This window comes from Thermobia domestica, chromosome 15 (assembly GCF_964235325.1).
Source record: "Thermobia domestica chromosome 15, izTheDome1.hap1.1, whole genome shotgun sequence".
NCBI lineage: Eukaryota > Metazoa > Arthropoda > Insecta > Zygentoma > Lepismatidae > Thermobia > Thermobia domestica.
This window is the reverse complement of record NC_137468.1, coordinates 32,736,903-32,758,806: the sequence shown is the minus strand read 5'-3', so window position 1 is coordinate 32,758,806 and position 21,904 is coordinate 32,736,903. Positions and strand designations below refer to the sequence as shown.

General features: G+C 36.7%; 3 non-coding genes across 3 annotated transcripts; 1 reads left to right on the top strand and 2 right to left on the bottom strand.

Annotated features, from left to right (window-relative positions):
- The first annotated feature begins 16,104 nt into the window (after positions 1-16,104).
- On the top strand, positions 16,105-16,176 carry TRNAD-GUC (transfer RNA aspartic acid (anticodon GUC)). The gene has a single exon. It is a non-coding gene; the product is annotated as a tRNA-Asp (tRNA).
- Positions 16,177-17,690: 1,514 nt separating this feature from the next.
- On the bottom strand, positions 17,691-17,762 carry TRNAD-GUC (transfer RNA aspartic acid (anticodon GUC)). Its single transcript has one exon. It is a non-coding gene; the product is annotated as a tRNA-Asp (tRNA).
- Positions 17,763-20,765: 3,003 nt separating this feature from the next.
- On the bottom strand, positions 20,766-20,837 carry TRNAD-GUC (transfer RNA aspartic acid (anticodon GUC)). Its single transcript has one exon. It is a non-coding gene; the product is annotated as a tRNA-Asp (tRNA).
- Between the last annotated feature and the right edge of the window lie 1,067 nt (positions 20,838-21,904).

The window sequence follows — 21,904 nt, the reverse complement described above, 5'->3', positions numbered from 1 at the left end:
TAATGTTTATTAACAGCAAAATACTGTATACTTTCCTCTTAGTGCTTTTAATAGTTAACCATTAATTCTTTCCTTGAAGGCGTTGGTTTTTATCCATTTCCAGTGTATCATTCGTATATAGTCTATGATCATTTCAAATAATCAGTTTAATCTCGCGTTGAAGAAGAAGAAGAAAAAGAAACTGAAGGTTAAACAGTTTCGTCATTCTAAAATTTGTTTTATGCCTATGGGTAAATATGCGTTTTTCGCATATTTTTGGAAAGCAGATGATGTGGTACGATACATTTGAACATGTAAGGTGTGTCACAAAGACGTATACAGTACAAAAGTTCAGTTTGAAAATCTTTTTCTCTGATCGAATAGATAAAAGCATCGTTTCGGAGATTCGCTGTAAATAAGTGTTGTCCAATACGTATTAAGAATATTTACAAGACAAAGGCCTCATTCCGTAACAGTCTTTGGAAAATTTGCGAATCATAACGCAACACAAATAATAGCATACAATAAGTAATCACAACGTCTGTGTCGACTATCGGAAACTAAAACGCAAATTTTTCGTTACATTCATGTAAACCGATATGGAATGAAGCCTATGGCGTATGTTTTATATTAAGATACCTTAGCAGAACACTTGGTAGATGTTATGTAGCCCAATGATCAGAATGGTTGAAAATGCTGAAATGAGTTGAAATACGTTGGAAAGTTCTGTATTTCAGTTTTGCAAGCCTGAAACTAACTTACAAATGGACTCCAATTTGTATGTATGCTCCAGATGAAATCCGTTTTCGTCGATGGTGTACAAGAGTATATTTGCTTTTATTTATTCTCAAAATTAGGTATTTCATACAAATATGGGATGATATATTTTTTTTTTCGGATGAAAAAATTGGGCAAGAAGGAGAGAGGATAAAATCGGAACGGTTGTCAATTCTATCTGTTCCAATGTTGTGTTTCCTATTTATCCTATAACCATGTAGATGGTTAGCCACTTAAAATTCGTGCAGATTGAAAACAGTCCAACATATGATTACAAAATTCTAAGGCTATATATCGAGTACTTACGCGATATATTATTTTTAGTCCATTAATTTATATGGTAAATTATTTTTCTGCTTTCTTTAAAGTAAGCTTAAATTTTAATGATGTGATTATCCTGATTTGTTTTTTGAAGTCAAGTTAAATAACCTTTGCTTTTTTAAAAAGAATTTACTTTATATATAAATTCCATATTACTTCAATTAAATTTGATTATTAAATAAAAAAATGATAAAAATGTAGGTCCCTTGCAGCAGCGAGGCTATATGAGATGTGGAACCCATGTTAAGCTATAGGTTCACGTCCCATATAGTTTCGCTGCAAATTTAATCAAATTAAATCAAAACTACATATTCAATGAATTTCTTCCTTGTGATCAACTAGAAGAATGCCCATTCATTGCAAGGGAAGAATACATTTCATTTGGGCATAAAGGGCACCAAAAACTATGAATTCGACATTAATATCGGTCATTTTCAATTATTTTTGCATGTTGCCATCCCCCCTTAGAAGTAATAATGGGAGCGGAATTTTGATTTAAACGGAATCGGAAGTGTCACTGTTCGTCTCCGCGACTCCGAAAACTATGGATTCGACACTAATATCGGTAATTTTCGATCATTTTTACATATGCTCCCTTCCCCACTCCCCAAGTTGTGGCACTGAATTTTGGATTTTAAACGGCATTGGAAGTGTCACTGTTCATCTCGGTGACACCGTAAACTATATGGATTCGACACTAATATCGGTCATTTTCGATCTTTTTAAAGTTCATATTTCCCCCACTCTCTTCCCTAAGTTGCACCATCAAAGTGAAATGATAAAAAAATCATAACAAAAACCCGAATCTCATCTATGTTGAAAATGTGATGGGGATCGGTCGGGTTGTTCAAGAGTTATTAAGTCACAAATATAGCCACTTTCATTTCTATACATATAAATAAAGCGAAGATGGGTCTATCTGAAATTTGAAGTCATATTCGTGTGACCCCTCAGACGGTTACTTTTAAAAGAAACAGATGTATCGAAGGAATGGGCATGTGCAATAGTGACATAAACGGTAGTTCAAATACCTCAACGTTGAGGTCATTTTTCTCATGTCTCCAGATAAGCTTTAAAATAGTTTCTTTGGATCTTTTCAGCGTTCTTAAAAAACGCAATTAGAGAAATTTATAAAGCGTTGACTTTCTTAAGCTACTGGCATGATCAAATGTGGTTTCCGTTTATATGCTGGACTGTTCTCAGTCTGTACTCACAACTTCACTTCCCTTTCTATGTAAATTCAAGCTAACTTCGAGCTTGATTTGGCACGCTAGATGCTGCGTAATAAAAACAAAATGGCATTAGAAGCAGGAAGAAAGTAATGACTTTTCAGTGTTCGACATCACGTGGACAACCTTGGAAACATAGGAATTGAAACAACTTCAGTTTGGTATTAGTAGCCAATTCTCGATTGTATTATGTAGCAGATGTCCAGTTCTTCTTCTCTTTATATTCCACCCGATAAGGACAAACAACGTGCTAACCATGACCTCAGGCTCACTTCACCTCACACAGAACCTGTCCGAAGCAATATGTTACACTGTCTTCTTGTCTTGCTGTGTATACTTAATGCTTTCGTCTGGGCGCCAGCAAAGTAAGAAATGTCATTGCGACGTTCGATTCTTTTTAAAATTATTTTTAGTTTGCGCTGTGCTTTTTTTTACCTTGTTGATTTCCTGACTATTATAAACTCTGTCGTACGTAAAGCAACACCTCCCACAAATCAGCTGCTGCTGACATCTGGTTTCAGCATGGGTAGCTACAACATACTTTGCGTATTCGTTAACGAATAAATTTTCTTAAGAAAGAAAAAAAAAGAAAGAATGAAAACTCGTGATAAAGATATTTGCACGGAGACGAAAGTAAAGAATAAAGTCCTTGTTGGTCCCGAAGTAAAATTTATGGAGACTAACATCTGGAATTTTATATTGTTGATTTTGTCTAGAACGAACCCTATAACACGGCGATAGACAGGAGATAATAATAATAATAATAATAATAATAATAATAATAATAATAATAATAATAATAATAATAATAATAATAATAATAATAATAATAATAATAATGGCTCAGTGGCGTCCCTGATTCGATCCTCCCAAGACACGTGATTTTCTAGTGGACGACGTCATGTCCTTCAGTTTTCTCAGTTTTTTTCCTGCATTCTCATTCCACGAATTCTTTCTCATTTATAAGGTACGGTTCATTCGTGAAGTGTTCCCTCGGGATTCGTGTAAAATTGACTTAAATGCAAAGTTCTCCGCGGCCCAATGTGTATCGTACTAATTTTAGCGGCCCATACCGGTAATTTGCATATTTATGGGCGTTCATATATTTGGAATTCAATCATACACTACTGCAACCAAGGATGTTATAAATAGAGGATCTGCTCATATGTATCTTCATCCTATTAAATCGATGAAGCCAAAAAAAAACAACCGAGCATCGGCGCGTCTGGTTGGCTACTCTCGTTTCTGCCATCGTCTGATTGGCTACTTTAGTTTCCGCCATGATTGTTGGCTCAAAACACTGCGATCCTATTAGGGGGAGTGGGCAGAGTAGTGATGGCGAAACTGTGACGTATGGCTTCAAGATTTTGTTGTAAGAACAGATCCTCTATTTTCTAAGGTCCTTGACTACAACGCTCGGACGCAACATTAATTAGTTTCTTTAGATGTAACTGGACATGAATGTTGGCTATATGCAAAACAAATTGGATCAAGTACTGCTTCTCTGACACATGTTACCCAGCCCGGCCCATCTGAAAAACCGAAAGTTGAATCCAAGATGGCGGCTAGGAGGCTAAGAGTAATAAAATAACCAGAGTCACTTTGCTGAAATCTTTCCAGTTGGATGTGTTGATATTATGATACGATGAAAGAGGAATTGAATTGAAGTGGTTTCAGTCTGACAGATTGGCCGAACCCAATATGGCGGCCATCAAAATGGCTGCCATAACGAAAACATTGTTCTCGCTTACACCCGGTAAGCACCTATTATATTGAACCGTGGGTGATATTTCTGATGAGCAAAAATTGGAACTCTAGTTATTGCTTTTACCTATGATAACCGAATTCAGAGCGTGCAAATAAAATATCCTCTATTCCTACGTCCTGCTCATGTTTTCTTTTGGTATTAATTCAGTCTTTATTTGCTTTAACAGACTTCATAATAATAATTCAACATCTTTAATAAAACTTAAGAAGATCTATAACTAGAGACAACCAATTGGCACAAGTTGTTCACGGCTTTATTAACTTCAGCTCGTCGTGTTGCCTGAATCTCTTACTTACAGCCTTGTACTGTATCAGCCAACGCATGAACTGTTGGAGGATTGACGGAGAGCTATACCCGTCAAAAGATCCATCAAATTTCTAGTGTTCATTGGCAAGGATTTCGTCAAGAATTATTTGTGATGCTTTGAGTACTGTAGTTGCGTCAGCATGATAAATGTTTCCGAAGCTATGAGCGGTCTTTTCAATCGTCTTGGAAGTGCAGAAATTCTTAGGAGGGTTCATTTGTGGTGGATGGACAAAGTTCACATTTGGTAACTTCTTCTGTATTTGTGATTTCAGATGCCATCAACTATCTTTCCACTTTTCTCAGAGAGAAGATTAAGATAAGTCGTATTGACATTCCGCAAACTTATTATAGCATCTTTATCCCGTTAAAATGTGCATTGCAAGATATTTAGTAATTCGATGTCAGCCAAAACGTCTGCCGAAGATGTTAACAATCCAGTTTCATGTGGTTCTGATAAAGATTTTCTTCTTTCAGCATACACCAAACATTTTAAGTCGTATTTCATGTCACATGCTATTGTGTCCTCGGGTTCGTTCAACAAAGCGAGAAGGCGGCACTTCAATTCATCAGAACTATTTTCATCATCAGAACTATTTTCAACAACGTTCTTCTTTTTTCTTTTCATCGGGTTCGTTCAACAAAGCGAGAAGGCGGCACTTCAATTCATCAGAACTATTTTCATCATCAGAACTATTTTCAACAACGTTCTTCTTTTTTCTTTTCATCGGGTTCGTTCAACAAAGCGAGAAGGCGGCACTTCAATTCATCAGAACTATTTTCATTATCAGAACTATTTTCAACAACGTTCTTCTTTTTTCTTTTCATCGGATTCGTTCAACAAAGCGAGAAGGCGGCACTTCAATTCATCAGAACTATTTTCGTCATCAGAACTATTTTCAACAACGTTCTTCTTTTTTCTTTTCATCGGGTTCGTTGAACAAAGCGAGAAGGCGGCACTTCAATTCATCAGAACTATTTTCATCATCAGAACTATTTTCAACAACGTTCTTCTTTTTTCTTTTCATCGGGTTCGTTCAACAAAGCGAGAAGGCGGCACTTCAATTCATCAGAACTATTTTCATCATCAGAACTAGTTTCATCATCAGAACTATTTTCAACAACGTTCTTCTTTTTTCTTTTCATCGGGTTCGTTCAACGAAGCGAGAAGGTGGCACTTCAATTCATCAGAACTATTTTCATCATCAGAACTATTTTCAACAACGTTCTTCTTTTTTCTTTTCATCGGGTTCGTTCAACAAAGGGAGAAGGCGGCACTTCAATTCATCAGAACTATTTTCGTCATCAGAACTATTTTCAACAACGTTCTTCTTTTTTCTTTTCATCGGGTTCGTTCAACAAAGCGAGAAGGCGGCACTTCAATTCATCAGAACTATTTTCATCATCAGAACTATTTTCAACAATGTTCTTTTTTTCTTTTCATGGACAACGTCTGCACTAAATGAAGTTCACCCTCAGCCTCTTGACAAAATATGCATTTGTTTTTGTCAAATGGAAAGGAAGAAGACCTTGTTGAACTTGGAGCATCCACTGTTGTCTCCGAACTTGCACTATTCACTGTTAATTTCGATGAACGTCCTCTTTTCGCAACCGTAGGCACTATGGATCCATGTTTTAAAGCCCCCTCATATCTCCGCTTCGATTTATCATAGTGTTCTGTGAACTAAACTAGAGTAACAGACTTTGTGGAAGAATGCTGCGTTTTCCTGCAGATGCCAACCGCTAATGGAAGTTCAGCCATCCAATGTAAGTTCTTGTATCATTTTTGTTATTCAGTTAATAAATACTGAATGAGGACAGCTAAGGAGATATCGGTTTAAGAAGAGATGCGGCCGCTGAATACTGAAGATCATCAAATTTGCTTCCGTCCACTGCAATTGTTATTAGCTTTTCTAGTGATTCAAGAGATGGATTTCGAGTTATGTCTCCTCTATTCTGATCCTGGCACACGATACAAAGATTATAATCAAGTTCTTTCGGATTTGGTGACTCCATCTTGTAAGTTAATTACACAGTTTCATTTCTGAAAATACAAGAAAGAATTGGGGAAACACTTTAGAAACGAAGAGTAAGACACAAGAGGACTAAAGGTAACGTAAAGCAAGTGATAAGATACAATACTTACGTTGCAATTGAAATTCGGCAAGTAACCGCACAGTTTCCCCTGCTAACTGTGAGTAGTTCCACTTTCCGCCGCACTTATATACTTTGTCCGTGTACTAGAAAGTTCCAGAAACTTGCATTGAATTCTAATGGAAAGTTCTAGAATGTTCGAGAAAGTTCTAGAACATTCTATAATTTTCAAGAAAGTTCTAAAATGTTCTTGAATTTTCGGGTAAGTTCTAGAATGTTCGGGCAAGTTCTAGAAAGTTCTATAATGTTAGAAAAAGTACAGAAAGTTATAGAACGTTTTAATAAAATGCCATGGAAGCCTCTAGAGCCTCCTAGAACTTTCCATTAGAATTTTACGGCTATTTCTGGAACTGTCTAAAAGTTTTGCATAAATGGTGATATACTTGAGGTGCGCTAATAGAGGTGTCTTTCAGGGTATAGCATGCGACATATCAGACTACTTGTCTTGGAGAGTAGATCACGGATTCATGTTGGTTTTCCTATAGGTCTCGGTCTCCCTCTACTCATATTGGAAAATCAAGCAAAAAAGTGAAATATTAATTTCTTATAATTTCGTTGTTTCTTAACCAAACTGAATGATATATATGAGAATTTAAAGACAATTTATTACTCTTTTAAAAGGTACACAACGTTTTTCTCAGTTGTTTGCCGCTTACTTGTTATTTAAAAAAAAAAAAAAATAAAGAAAACACATCATAAAATGTGCAAAATTTGAAATAAAATTATTTCTCACGTTATTATTTGCATTGATAAGTAATCATTCTTGTCAATTTTTAAAAAAATCTATTATTTTCTACGTCGTTTGGTGTTTATTTCATGAAAATTGGTCAATTAGTTTGGGAGATATAGGCTTTTAAAGACAGTGCCGTGCATTCGCGAAGGTGGCCATCTTTGATAACCGTCATATTGGATTAGGATGAACGAAAAAATGGCAACCGTGTCAGAATTTTAAAGCATCACCAAAAGGACAAAAATCAAGTGTTATTTCAATTTTAAAAAGAAATGCACACGGATGTGTAATTTCTGACATAGCGCACCCCACTATAAGTTTAGAACGTGGTTTTGAATCTTATTAGTTATCTGTCATCTATCATGGTTAGAAACAAGCTTAATGCAGTTCGTGCTTTGTAGTACTATGATAGCAGTGAAAAGGTAAAACTATATCCGAATAACCCAGAAGTTATTCGAACAAATTGTATTGTAATCAGGGGCGATATTTGAGGCTCTAGGGGGGTAACTGTTACATTAAGTTTGAGATTTAAATATAATTTAATTAATAAGGTAATAATATACGTATGTAAAACGTAAGTGAAACTCTATCTATATTGGATGGCTCACCCCCCCCCCCCAAGCAAAATTTGAAATGACTCTACGGATTTTAATATTCCAATGATATGATTAAATATACTAATAATGTTCTATTTCCTTCCAAACGTGATGACAGCACGTCCAAGCACGCAGTGAGCACACTAAATAAAAACGCTCCGAAAATATTCTTTCTTTTTAATAATAGAAACGTGATGAGTACTAGGCAGAAATATCGTTCTGAAGATACTTTGCTGATTTCATCATCCTGCCCTCCCGCTAAATTTGCTCGCGAAAAAAAGTAAAAGAATGAGTTAGTTAAAAAATAAAAAAAAAAGGGTTGAAAAGAACTTGAAGAAGAGCAGGTATGTGAAGACAGAAAAGTCATCGCAGGCTCTTAAAAGAAAACCATTTTTGTTGTCTTCAAACCACTTGAGTTGCTGGCTCTATCCACTCAAAATCATTGCTACTGCTTTCTTCGGAAGGAGCTCTAAAAGTTCTTGAGTCATCTTTTAGCTCTTTTGGCTTATCGCCGGCGCAAGAGATTCTTTTTAGACACACAGACAACAACTCTTGTTCTTCCGTTCTCGTTCCTGGCCTTCCTTGGCAATTACGATCATCCACGTGGTCCTCCGCAGCCGAGGCTCCTTGCCAATGTTGTACGCGTGTACTATATGGAATGTGGGAAAGACGAGGTCGGGCATCTCCCTGGCGCCGGGTGCGCCTAACACACTCATCTTCACCTCTTTTTCTTTGTTGGGCGCTGTTCTCCTTCGATCCAAATCTCCATACAAAGACGTCGGCCACACCAGTGATGCCAAATAACGAGAAATTTCTCTAGTCGAATTTTTGGAAATCGAGATGGGATATTACGCGAGGTCGCACATGTTAAAAGAAATTATTGTCAATGTTTAAGTGTTATTTGAACGCTGCTATATATGCACTTAGATCAATCTTGAATTTCACAAATATAAACACAGAGTTGAGTTGATTTTGAATTTAACGTCCCTTTCAGTAGCGAGGCTATATAAGACGAAACCTATTGATCAACGTGGAATCCGAACCACATGAACTCCCGCTGGGAATCGAACCCGGATCTCCCACGCCAAAGCTGCGTACGTTAACCGCTTAGCCACGAAGGAGCTCTAATGTGGACATAGAATCTTCACTGGAGCAAGAATATACTTGGTAACACTCCATATATTTACAAAAACAGTGAACTCTATTATATGTGCTCAAACTAGATTTTCCAAAAATAAAAATCTAATAACATCCCTAAATGTTCTAGACATATTCTAATATTCTAATATGCTCAAGATATATTTTTCTGAGAACATTTCTAAACACTCGAGAAACATCCAACTATTGTTATAGATAATCCAAGACCACACTAAAAATATATTTCAATCAACTAATAATAATTCAATATTTAATGATATTCTAATATTCTAGAAGTAACAATATTCAAGAAATATTCTTATTTATAGAAATATATCACAATTAAGTTTGGAATAATCTTTTGTTGTAATAGATGACACTCATGTACTTGTGAAATAGACTCCCACAAGTTAAAATTAAGTATTGTTACTGAAACTTATAAACTCTGAGTTCTGAACGAATTTCTTCATACGTTAGAGCTCCATCGTAACTTCGACGTAGAAGACCCCGAGATCGATTCCCGGTTGGAAACCAGGTGAGTCAGATCCTGTGTTAAATTGTAAGACCACGGCTTATATATATTTTCTCGAGGCTGAGAAGAGACTATAAACTTGAAACAAACCAAATCTGTATATGCCATTTACGTTTATGATTTGCAATGAATGAACAAGATTTAATAAAGAAAAAGGAAATATCGATAATATTAAGAGAAGAAAGAATGTATTCCGTCATTTAGACAAAAGAAATGTGCAATGTTAAATAAGGCTTAATAAAACCAGTACAATGACTAAACTAAATCAAGACTAAAATATCTGTTATCACAGGATATATAGGACCATTACTGTCCAGATGGTGTACAATCAACGTGCTAATACGTGGCTATCACATGACTTTCTTTCTCATTTCCAGACTGAAATTTTCTCCTTTTAATTTAAGTAGCTCTGTGATTGTCTCACGATGAGTATAACAAAAAATTATATATTTCACCGGGAATTGAATTCAGAACCACTATTGTTATTGCACTACTTCCAAGAGGTACAATTGATAGGTCCTACATAGGCTAATGCTAATGTGAGTTGGTAATTACAAATATAAAGTTGAAAAATACGATGGTCCAACGTAGTTCAAAGCATACAGTGGCCAACCAACAATTTGCCGTAAGTTATCCAACAATTTCAACCTGTCACTCGTTATAGTAATTTTTTTTTTCATAGAGGGTTACGTTACGACTCTAGCAGGATACTCGTTTTGCCCTGCGTTGGCTAATGGTTGGTATATGATTGGGAATTAGTAATTACAAAAAATGAAGTTGAAAAATACGTTGGCCCAACGTTGTTTAAAGCATTTATTGGCTAATCAACAATTTTCCATCACTTTCAACCTCTTGCTCGTGATCATAATTTTATTTCTTTCATAGGGTTTACGTAGCGACCCTAGCAGGATACTTGGTCATCCCTATGTTGCCTAATAGTCGGCATATGGTTGGGAATTAGCAATTGCAGAAATAAAGTTGAAAAATACGTTGGTCTAACGTTGTTTAAAGCATTTATTTACCAATCAACAATTTTCCGTCATTTATCCAACAGTTCTGAGCTCTCACTTCTAATCGCTATTTTACTTCTTTCGTGTGGATTGTGTTGGCAAATGTTCGACGAAATAGACAATTACCACTTAAGGCCACCCCCCCCACACACCCACATACACACATACACCCACATACACACACATACACACAAATTAGTTTAATGTATTAATGCACCAAATCTACACACGCTAGCCAATAAACCAGTGAGTACGGGTACGTAGGGTCAACATTAGCGTTTGCTAAACTTCTAGTCCAATGACTGTAGAAAGGGTATACCATTATCGCTCACACATTCGATTCTCAGTGTGAGAGTATCATTGACCACGCTAGAGGGGGACAAGGGCACAAGCATCCCTCCCCATTGATGATATAATCTGTCTCTTCGACTACCCCCAGACATGTGTTCTAGATTTTTCCTTTATATGATCAAATACTGATGAAAGACGTAAATATAGTGCCCCCACGTAGCATGGTCGCTAACGCTAACGCTTTGGTGCTAGCGGTCCCGGGTTCGATTCCCGGCGGGGGCACTCGGTCGAAAAAGTATAAAACGCTTTTTCAGGCCAACCACGCTGAATGAGGTTTTCCTGGGTTTTCCTTATTCACAGCAGGCAAATGCCGGGGTGGTACCTAACTTATAGGTCCCAGGCCGCTTCCTTCCTTCCCCCAATCCTTTCTTCCTTTCCTGTCCCCGGATAGTGTGCTTGCCGAGGGACGTCATCCCTCAAAACATGACGGGGTAAATGGACTAAGATGCAGAAAGCCCAGAAATCTAATCCGAAATCCTAAAAGGCGTAAAAACATCAAATTATTATTATTATTATTATTATTATTATTATTATTATTATTATTATTATTATTATTATTAATAATAATAATAATAATAATAATAATAATAATAATAATAATAATAATAATAATAATAATAATAATAATAATAATAATAATAATAATAATAATGTTTTAAAAATCCAGTTATATCTCTTTCTTTGCGAGGAACAAACAATTTATTTTATTTTATTGTGACACGGACAAGGTGCAAAGTGGAACAAAACATTTCACAGATAAACAGCGAGTTCTGGAAAATAGGAAGAAACGAAGCAATGGAAGCATTTTGGTTACTCGATCTGGCTACACTGCTTACGCGCCAGCCGACATAATGTGTCAAGAGCTTAGGACTTTTTTGTTACGTACTCTATTTTAGTTCATCGAACTCCTACGCATGTTGGCCGGAAGGATAGGGATATGAAAAGATACAACAGCAGGCAAAATAGAGCATTCTCCTCGTAAGCGGCAGCCCTTGTTGGTTGTTGAGGCCAAGTGCACAAGCCTCAAATTCCAAACAGACAAAAATGGGGCTGGGGACGTCATTCTGGAACGAATAGTAAGTAGCAGCTCTCTTTCTAAACGAGGAGGTCGGGGACTTCTCTCTAAACTCTTGGCACGCGACGAGTTTTCTTTTTTTTATGATAGAAATGCTTTTGTAAGTGTAGCTTATTTTTTAAAAATATATATATATTTTTCGCATTTTAAATCCGCATGAAATTTATGTATCATTAGCTACGGACGTGGGAGCCAAATGAAAAGGAATTCTTAACCAAATTTCTATTTTTTTATTTTTGTCCTAAACGTTGTAACTGTATCTGCATTCATGTCACATTTGGCGACGACACCCAAACAGTTTAAGCTAAAACAGCAAGGAATATTCATCCTTCCACTCAGCATGAACAGAGCCAAAAAGTTATGATGATGAATTATACGGTTTGGTTAGGTTAGGTTTTGCGTGAACGATTACGAAATATACGTAATGAAGTAATAAAGACGGAGGTATATTGCCAATATGTCCAGAAATAAGAACTAGAGTTAGAGGGGGTCTAGGACATTTCCTTAAATGATCACAATCACAACTTCCAAGACTCAAAATGGTTACATCGTTGAAAGAAGCGGTCATATCCTCCAAAGAAACAAATGCATGGTCACAAACAGGGATTAGACCCTATACCAGCACAGTCAAATATGCTGCACAGTAGGCCCAACAATGGAAAACGGTAGGCTACCCAACTGCCGATGTTGGGCCTATATTGTAATTAGCCGATTTGTCGAGCATTTGCCAACGTAACAAGTCGAAGCTGTTGAGTAAATGTCGGAAAATTGTTGGTTAGCCAACGTGTGTGCTTTAATTTACGCCAAACCATCGAAGTTTTCAACTTTATTTGTGCAATTCCGCAACCATACTAGCCATTAGTTTACCTATATTTACCAAGTCGCCTCCTAGTGTAGACATAGACCATGAAGCACCAGGGCTACTATGTGTGGAGGTAAAGGTTCTACACTTTCTGTTCTACACATACATCTATCAACGGCGCCGACTTTCCAAAATTTATGAATGGCGGGACGTATTAGCCTATATGTTTTCGGGAAAGTCTCGATATTTGATAGATTTGTTTTTAGTTATATGTTTTTATGAACACTGTCATAAAGGGCTGTGCTGTGATGTAGTAAAATATGCCGGTACTACAAGGATAAGTTGGGGCTGCCCTAGCTTAGTCAGTAACACGGGTTACTTAAACGCAAGAGAAACGGGTTCAAATCAGGGTCCAAACTAAAAATCTCGTGGGTGTGGGTGTCGGAGCACCTGCGTAGTCGGCGCGCATGACATCCATCCATCCTATGATGCCACACTCCACACACACACACCTTTACAGGAATCAATTTTAAAGATGTTAGGTGAATCTCAGAATCGCAATACAATGGGAATAGAATGACAAAAAACACTCCACCGCGCATTGAATCCGTCCACCGCAGTGATGGAACGGGTCGAGAACTTCGTGTCCCGTGACCCGGTGGCAGTCAGACCCATGACTCACCAGACACGATGACAGGGGGAAGACGAAACATCCACATACACATGGAGACTATGTGAGAGACTGCTAATGTAATTCTAATAAACACGGTTCGGTACGACTTTACTTTGGGCAATTCATTTATTATAATGACTATTTTTGTTATGTAATTTATTTTAGTTATTAGAGGAAATAAATATTCAGCATTGAAAAATTAGGTTAGGTTAGATTAGATTTTAGATGTCTTAAAAAACCGAACCATTGAATGAATTGCCTAAAGTAAAATGTTACGTCTCTCTCTCTCTCTCTCTCTCTCTCTCTACCTTCCCAATAAATCAACAATTCCTTTCTCACTTGTCGTTTGCGTCTATGCATGTAAAATCATTGCACTGAAGGATAACTACAAGATTTAACAGAGTATGCACGAGTCAAAATCGCATTAGAAAAATAAGCTGCATGTTTTGCTTATAAGGGGTCATGAAAGTTTAATTAGGCGAACCTATAAAATTTATTGTTTAGAATTTAAAGATCTTGTTGCACCCCAAACAATGTTTTGTTAAATCTTTTAGTGTAGTCTATATTTAAAAAAGAAAAATACTGTATATTATTTTTCAGTATGTGAAGACGAATAAATATGAAATTATACTTGAAATATTGGTAGCTTGATGAAGAAATCTCACACTGGGAATCAAACAAATGAATGTTTCAGCGTGTGTAGTGGACGTCATTAATCAACTAAGAAAGTCTGCAATATAATGCTGCAGAGCTTATGTTTTGACCACTTTTGGGTCAATTGGTCTCTCTAGGTCAGAGAAGGGGACAAGCAGACTTGAACAAAAGACGTGAACTAAGTGACCCGTGAGATGTTCTGCCACTGGAGCCACATTACCAACTACACTATTGCGACTTATTTGTTTTTAGTAGGAATGAAACAAAAGTATTTAGAAGGTAACCTGTAAACTATATATATATATATATATATATATATATATATATATATATATATATATATATATATATATATATATATATATATATATATATATATATATAAAGACTGCTACCTATCAGTGATGGTAATATGCGATAATCATTGACGTTATCTAAATAGATAGGAGGCGTTGGTCTAGTACTTCAATTCAGTTTTTAAGTAAATACATTTGTAAGAAAGTTAATTTGCACTCTACATATGGCACACGCTAAGCTAAGCTCAGACTTTTACTGAATCCAAAATGTGACAAGACAGAAAATGTAGTGAAATCCTTAAGTTTTACGTCCGACGTTTATGCCGGTTAGATTAAAGGAGACGGTGATGATGAGAAATGAATGAAATGGTGGAATGAAGAAAGTGTGACAACCCCGAGAAAACCCACGAGCACGGTGTTTGTCCACCACAAAACCTATGCGGCGCGAGCCTGGATCGAACCAGGGACCACAAGCACCGGAGGTGAACACTCTACCACTTGGTGTGGATGGTGCATGATTATAGAAGCAGTTTCAGAATTGTCGTGCTGTTGTTGAAGTATAGTGTATAAAATGCGTGTATTACCGGCCTGTTCTGGGGACAAGGTGGGCAAATATGCCCAGTTTAAGATGAGGTCACGAAGATAGGATGGACAAAGATTTTCATGGCGTAAGTGAGGAGGGTTATTTCCATGAAAGCCAGCACGTTAACCACTGTGCAGTGTGTGAATGTGCATTTAAAGACTGTACATGTATGTTTTTTAACAGTAGTGCTTTAGCTTTCTGTCGAATATTAATCAAATTGAGACCACCGTGAGCATATGGGAGGGAAAGAACCGACCGTCGTACTCAGAAAAGGCATCCTTTCCATAGAAATCACCCAATAAGGGAGTCTATTTTCTTGGCATACATTTCTGTTAAAGGAAATATTTGTGCGACATACCAAAGTTTGGAGCAAAGGTAGGCGTTAGCATACCATACCCGTTGATACAAGGGAAGTGCGCGTGGTTTATCTGCTTGACTTTGTATACGCATTTGGGTTATGATCGGGTTCCATATATGCTGCTTTTGATTTTTGGCATCATTAGTGAATGTAATACGAAGAATTTTAAGAACGGAGACCGACTGCACGTTCCAAGGGTTCGGCGCACTGAGCCACCGCGCTATTAAAACTCGTATTATTGGCAAAGGCTACTACTACCTTCTCTTAAGCGTATACTCATCGTCGCTCATGCGCCTGCTCCCTTCGAACGCACCCCTTCGCAAACCACCAGTTTTGCCCTATTCTGAATCGGTTGGACGGCATTTGTTTTTTAGTGGCAACCTAGCGCAGGTTAGTTTGTGTTTTTTGGAGTGCAGATTATATGCCATACATCTGAACGCCGTATTTATACACAAATCGTGGAAGAATTTTAATTCTTCAACAATTACTTCTAATGGCGCCCTTGAATTTTACCTATGCCAAGTGAGATATTTTCATGTCTCCCAGCGCAAATCATTTAGGAGACAATAAGAAGCAAATTAGTAGAAGAATTATAATTTTTGAACAATTATTTCAAGTAGTATGCTAAAAGTAAATGTGCATGTTCACTTATTCTAATTTAAAGTCAATATTAGGTCAGATTTTTGTCAGATTTTTGTGACTGTTGCTGTTTTCTTCTCTTCTTGTAAAGGAAAAAATATCTAGAATATCAATGGTTGTGCAGTACCTCATCGTAATCCTCGGTAGTATAGTAGTCAGTATCCCCGCCTGTCACGCGGGAGACCGGGGTTCGATTCCCCGCCGGGGAGGCAGTAATTTTTTATTTTAATTTAATGTAAATTGGTAAAAAAATCAATCATTTATCGTTACAATACTAAAATAAGAGAACTCACATAATACACTAACTCTTGTAAATAAGAAGTGTAAACATCAGTGAAGTTTTCCCCCTTAGTTTCCAACTCGATTTAATTTCTTATCAATGTGACTTTCTCAAGAGCCGCCATTGGGTGTGTTATTTAGTATTGAATGCCTCTCTAATGATCAATCAATGGATGAATTATCGAAAGTAAAACATTACGCTTATAAACAAATAAGTAAAGTACAGTTAACCCTTTTAAATTTTGATGGCACAACACCTGTACCATGGCGTCGACCTTCGGAATTTGCTTTATAAGTCTCTAGTAAAGCTTTTTAGACCCGGTTTTTGCATTCATTCAAATATGGAAGCATCATAGAACATATTTTATGGGCATTTTGCAGCCTCGCGTGTTCTGTCTGGGGGCTGTGACGTCACAAACATGGACTATGGGTTTAAAAAACGTATATTCGAGAAGTTTTTTTCAAAAAATCCCTGACACATTACTATTTACCCTAGCATCATGGTTTGAACCTCGTTGGTTTCGTTATGAGACAGGTTTTCGAAATGTACTACTCAAATTTCCCTATCGTGTACCAGAAGCGGGAAAATCTCGTTCAAAATGGAAAAAGGGGATTTTTAAAAAGAAAAATTCCCTTTCCCCATTTTATCTTCACAGGAACACGATAGCGAAATTTGAGTGGTACCATTTGAAAGGCTGCCTTACGCTGAAGAAAAATGAGGTATGACTCACGTTGCTAGAGTCAACAGACGTGTATCAAAAAATCTCGATTTCTTTATTTTTTTCATTTTTTAACATGTTTAATCAATTACTTTAGTAAAGTATCTACAGTATTATCACTATTTATTCTAAAATCATGATACGTACCTCGTTTTCTTTGGCATGAACCAGTCTTTCAAACGGAACCACTCGCATGTCTCTAGCATGCACCATAGTAAACAAAATTCGCAAAAAGGGAAATTTTTGTCAAAAATTCCCTTTTCCCCGATTTTGCTAGAGACATGCGAGTGGTTCCCATAAAATATGTTCTATGATGCTTCCATATTTGAATGAATGAAAAAAACCCGATCTAGAAAGCTTTACTAGAGACTTATAAAGCAAATTCCGAAGGTCGACGCCATGGCACAGGTGTTCTGCCATCATAATTTACTTTATTTACATTAACTGTACTTTATTTATTTGTTTAAAAGCGTAATGTTTTACTTTCGATAATTCATCCATTGATTGATCATTAGAGAGGCATTCAATACTAAATAATACACCCAATGGCGGCTCTTGAGAAAGTCACATTGATAAGAAATTAAATCGAGTTGGAAACTAAGGGGGAAAACCTCACTGGTTTACACTTCTTATTTACAAGTGTTAGTGTGTTCTTATTTTAGTATTGTAACGATAAATGATTGATTTTTACCGATCTACGTTAAATTAAAATAAAAAATAACTGCCTCCCCGGCGGGGAATCGAACCCCGGTCTCCCGCGTGACAGGCGGGGATACTAACCACTATACTACCGAGGACTACGAGCTGGTGCTGCCCAACCATTGATATTCTAGATTTTTTCCTTTACAAAAAGAGAAGACAACAGCACCAGTTCCTGTCACAAAAATCTGACCTAATATTGACTTTAAATTAGAATAAGTGAACATGCATATTTACTTTTAGCATACTACTTGAAATCATTGTTCAAAAATTATAATTCTTCTACTAATTTCCTTCTTGTCTCCTAAATGATTTGCGCTGGGAGACCTGAAAATTTCTCACTAAACATAGGTAAAATTCAAGGGGGCTATTAGAAGTAATTGTTGAAAAATTACAATGGGTTATCCATTGCTCACATAGGGGAAAGCTGGTACTGTTTGCACATGGGGCAATATTTTTCCCTCTCTTATTTTTCAAGATATAACATTGAAACTTCGTATAGTTATTACACATAGTATGTAGTATGTTTGAGATTTTTTTGGGGCTCTGTGGGTTGACACAGGGGCCGGTCAGAGGGGCCCAAAATCGGGGGAAAAGGGATTTTTTGACAAAAATTCCTCTTTTCGCGAATTTTCTCCACTATGGTACATGCTAAAGACATATGAGTGGTACCGTTTGAAAGAGTGGTTCATGGCAAAGAAAACGAGGTACAATTCATGTTCCCACAATGAACAGTCTTGATGATGATGATAGTATAGAAATTCACTAAAAAGGTATTATCAAGGGAAAATATGTAAATCGGCTGTAGCATCAAAATTATTTATCCCAGGGCCACTCTTTATATCTCATTCTCTTCACCATAAAGCAAAGTTTTTTTTAGTAGTATTCACATGATCGTATCCTATATCAAAGGGGAGATATTCGCGATAAAAAAAGGGATTTTAAAAAAGAAAATTCCTTTTCCCACTTTGAGCGGAAATTTCCAGAATTGAATAAGCAAGTATGAATAAGCAAGTTCAATATATTTTACATATATTTCGACGAACTAAACTCAATTCTTCCCGGAGACGAACATGACACACTTATCTAGTCGATACACTGTTGCCAAAAGGTTTACACAAAAAGTCGCTAAATGGTAGATGAAATAACTAAAATTGTGGGTGTAATGTCGCTAAAATATTGTTTATTTCCTATTCCTATCTATCTAGTTATCTATATTACATTAAAACATTACTTTATAGTTCTGTGTCATGCTTTACGAGTAATTAACTCTAAAGGCAAATCCTTTAATTACTTACCTGTGGTTAATTCAAGTCTTAATCCTATCTGTAGTACACAAAATTAACAGAATTAATCATATGTAACTAACATAATTTTGTTTTTATTACAATATATATTACATCATGCTTAGTTTCACTTCAAAGAAATCAAAAACGAGTTTAGAAAAACAAGCAAAAGTGTGCGTGGAAAAAAATACACCCACTTCACTTTTACTCGCTATTTTACAGATAATCAGCTTACTATCGGTAATTATTTGTACCTTTAAATGTAAGTTCTGCAAACTAAAGGACATTAATAGTTTGAGTTGGATCTTCGTTAGATGCTGTGTATTTTTCCCAGCATGTTAACGCTTGCGCTGGTTCAAATAAATAAAAGGAAAACAAACATTTGTTTAAACTAATTCGAGCTAATTGTGTTTGATTACAGAAGGAAAAGTTATTCGTAGCACAAAAGCTACTAGATTTGTAAGTAGCCAAACTGTCATTTGAAAATCACACACCAAAAAAAGTCGCTAATCGAAAAATAATATTTTTCGTCGCTATCCTGGAAGTCGAATCCCCTAGACTTAGTGACTTTTTCCCCTGAATTGACAACACTGAAGGTCTATGAAAAAAAACATGGCTGCTTATCCAAAAGTCGATAAGTCACATCACAAGCTTGAATAGAATTCATGATTCTATGCTATTTATTTATCTGTTTTTGGTTTAGTTGTGTTATAATATTGAAATTACTATCGAGTGACTTTTCAAGAAATCGAACCATTGAATGAATTGTCTATGTTGAATATGTTGGTCATTCAGCACAGAATCAAAAATTGCATTCTAGGCTGCACCTATCTACTCGAGAGGGCGTGTGTTATCCAGGAGCGTCATTTCATATTTTGGTTCGGGGGGGGGGGGGGGCGAAACCCCTCGATATAAGTAAAATTTCGCGTTTTTCACTCATTTACTACTACTCTATTGATAAAATCTATATAAATCTCAAACTCAGGGGGGCAAATGCCCCTCCCTGCCCCCCCAAATGACGACCCTGGTGTAATCGGTTGTGAATATAACTTACAACCAGTGAGCGGAGACTGAATAGAAGGGCTGAGAATACTGACAACTCACATTGAGTACGATTGGAGATATAGCCCGAAACACCTCTTGAAATAGTTAGAGCCTTCACATTAAATCAGAATTAGAATGTATAAGCCCAGCTTTCGCCAAGTGGGCTTAGTGCCGTGTGCGTAAGTTATTCCATTTCCTCCCACTTACTTCATTTCACTATTACTATTACCGTCTATTATTCTTACTATTACCGTCTTCTCAGTAGCGTACGCAGGAATTTATTTCGGGGGGGTCCAAACTTAATATGAGGGTATTTTCTATTAAAATTCCTAAAATTGTCCCTGAAGTTAGGCTAAATTTACACAAAAGTCGAAATTTCGGGGGAGTGGGAGTCCGGACCCCCAAGACCCACCCCCTGCGTCTTCTTACATAGAATGAACCATTGGACGTAAAACTGAAGATTTCATTTCTGTTCACAGAATGAGGGCAGCCGGTCGAAAAGGGGCAAGAAAATTTCTGGTCAGCCACCTTGAGTGTTTTTTCCTCAGTTTTCCTCATTCAGGCAAATGTTGGGATGGTATCTAACTTATATGTCCCAAGACGCTTTCTTCCTTCTCCGGTTACCTGGATAATGTGCTCTCCGTGGGATGCCATCTTTCCTACGTGACAGGCTTAAAGTTCTAGATATCGATAATCTCCAGAAATATGTATAAATAAAAATAAAAATATTTTCATAGGATGTCTTGATTAATAAAGAGAAAAAGGAACAACCTCCCCGGCGGGGAATCGAACCCCGGTCTCCCGCGTGACAGGCGGGGATACTAACCACTATACTACCGAGGATTACGAGCGATATGGCAAACTGAAATTTCACTTCTCGAGTATAAAGATATTATTTACTTCAAAATTATCTTTAAGTTTAAAATATTTTATACAAGAAATGTCAAGTATCAAACAAGATTCTTGTATACAGTTTCAGAAAAAATATTAATTGGTAAGGAAATTCTTATTATCCGCGACAAGAACGGTCGATGTTCACTGAATCACAGGTTATGTCCACCTAGTTACGTTAACGATCAACAGATGGCGACTGTGTTTATTCTTAACATCTATATGCCATGCCACGATTCTTCACCAAAGTTGTTGGAAATTTTATTTCGAAAGAGCATCCATCATGTATGGTTATTCTGCTATTTTGTTTCAACATAAGGATGCACAAGGATTCAAAGTCCGTTTTTTTTTTTTTTTTTTAAGTTCTATATGGAGTCGTTCTCAAGATTGTCTTAAAATCAGGACTGAAAAAGAAATATTATATTCAGTGTGGTAATTGAAGCACTTCGAGGTGGGGTGAAGTTAGTGTGTGCTTAAAATATACTTGTACTAAGAGAGTACTCTTGCAGCAGTGGCGTATACTGGTTTGATTGCTTGGGCTACTACTAACCTTGTAACACTTGCGTATTATTATTATTATTATTATTATTATTATTATTATAGTTTAGTTTCCACGTTATTACACGGTCTTCAAAATAAGGAGAAAAAACTTACACCATCCTTTTATCAAGTAGATAAATATTTTCTCTTCACTAGCAAGGCTTATATTACCTTATTAGTATTACAGAGAAACGATCGTACATTTCCACCTTTATTTGTTGCATGAAGTATCGCTACATTTCGCATTGCATAGGTGGTAACCTTACTCACCATAGTAAATGGAAGGTGCCCGAGTAATAATGAACGCTGAAATAGGCAGTTAGCAAAGGAGGAGCCTCAGTCTATAAGAGCTTCGCAAACTGCTGTAAAACACAAAATTTTCGTTGCGTTAACGCAAACCGCTATGAAACGAAGCTAATGATGTCGAAAACAATTCCCAGAGACCCCCAAATGCACTGTCATTACTCGTATAATTTCCC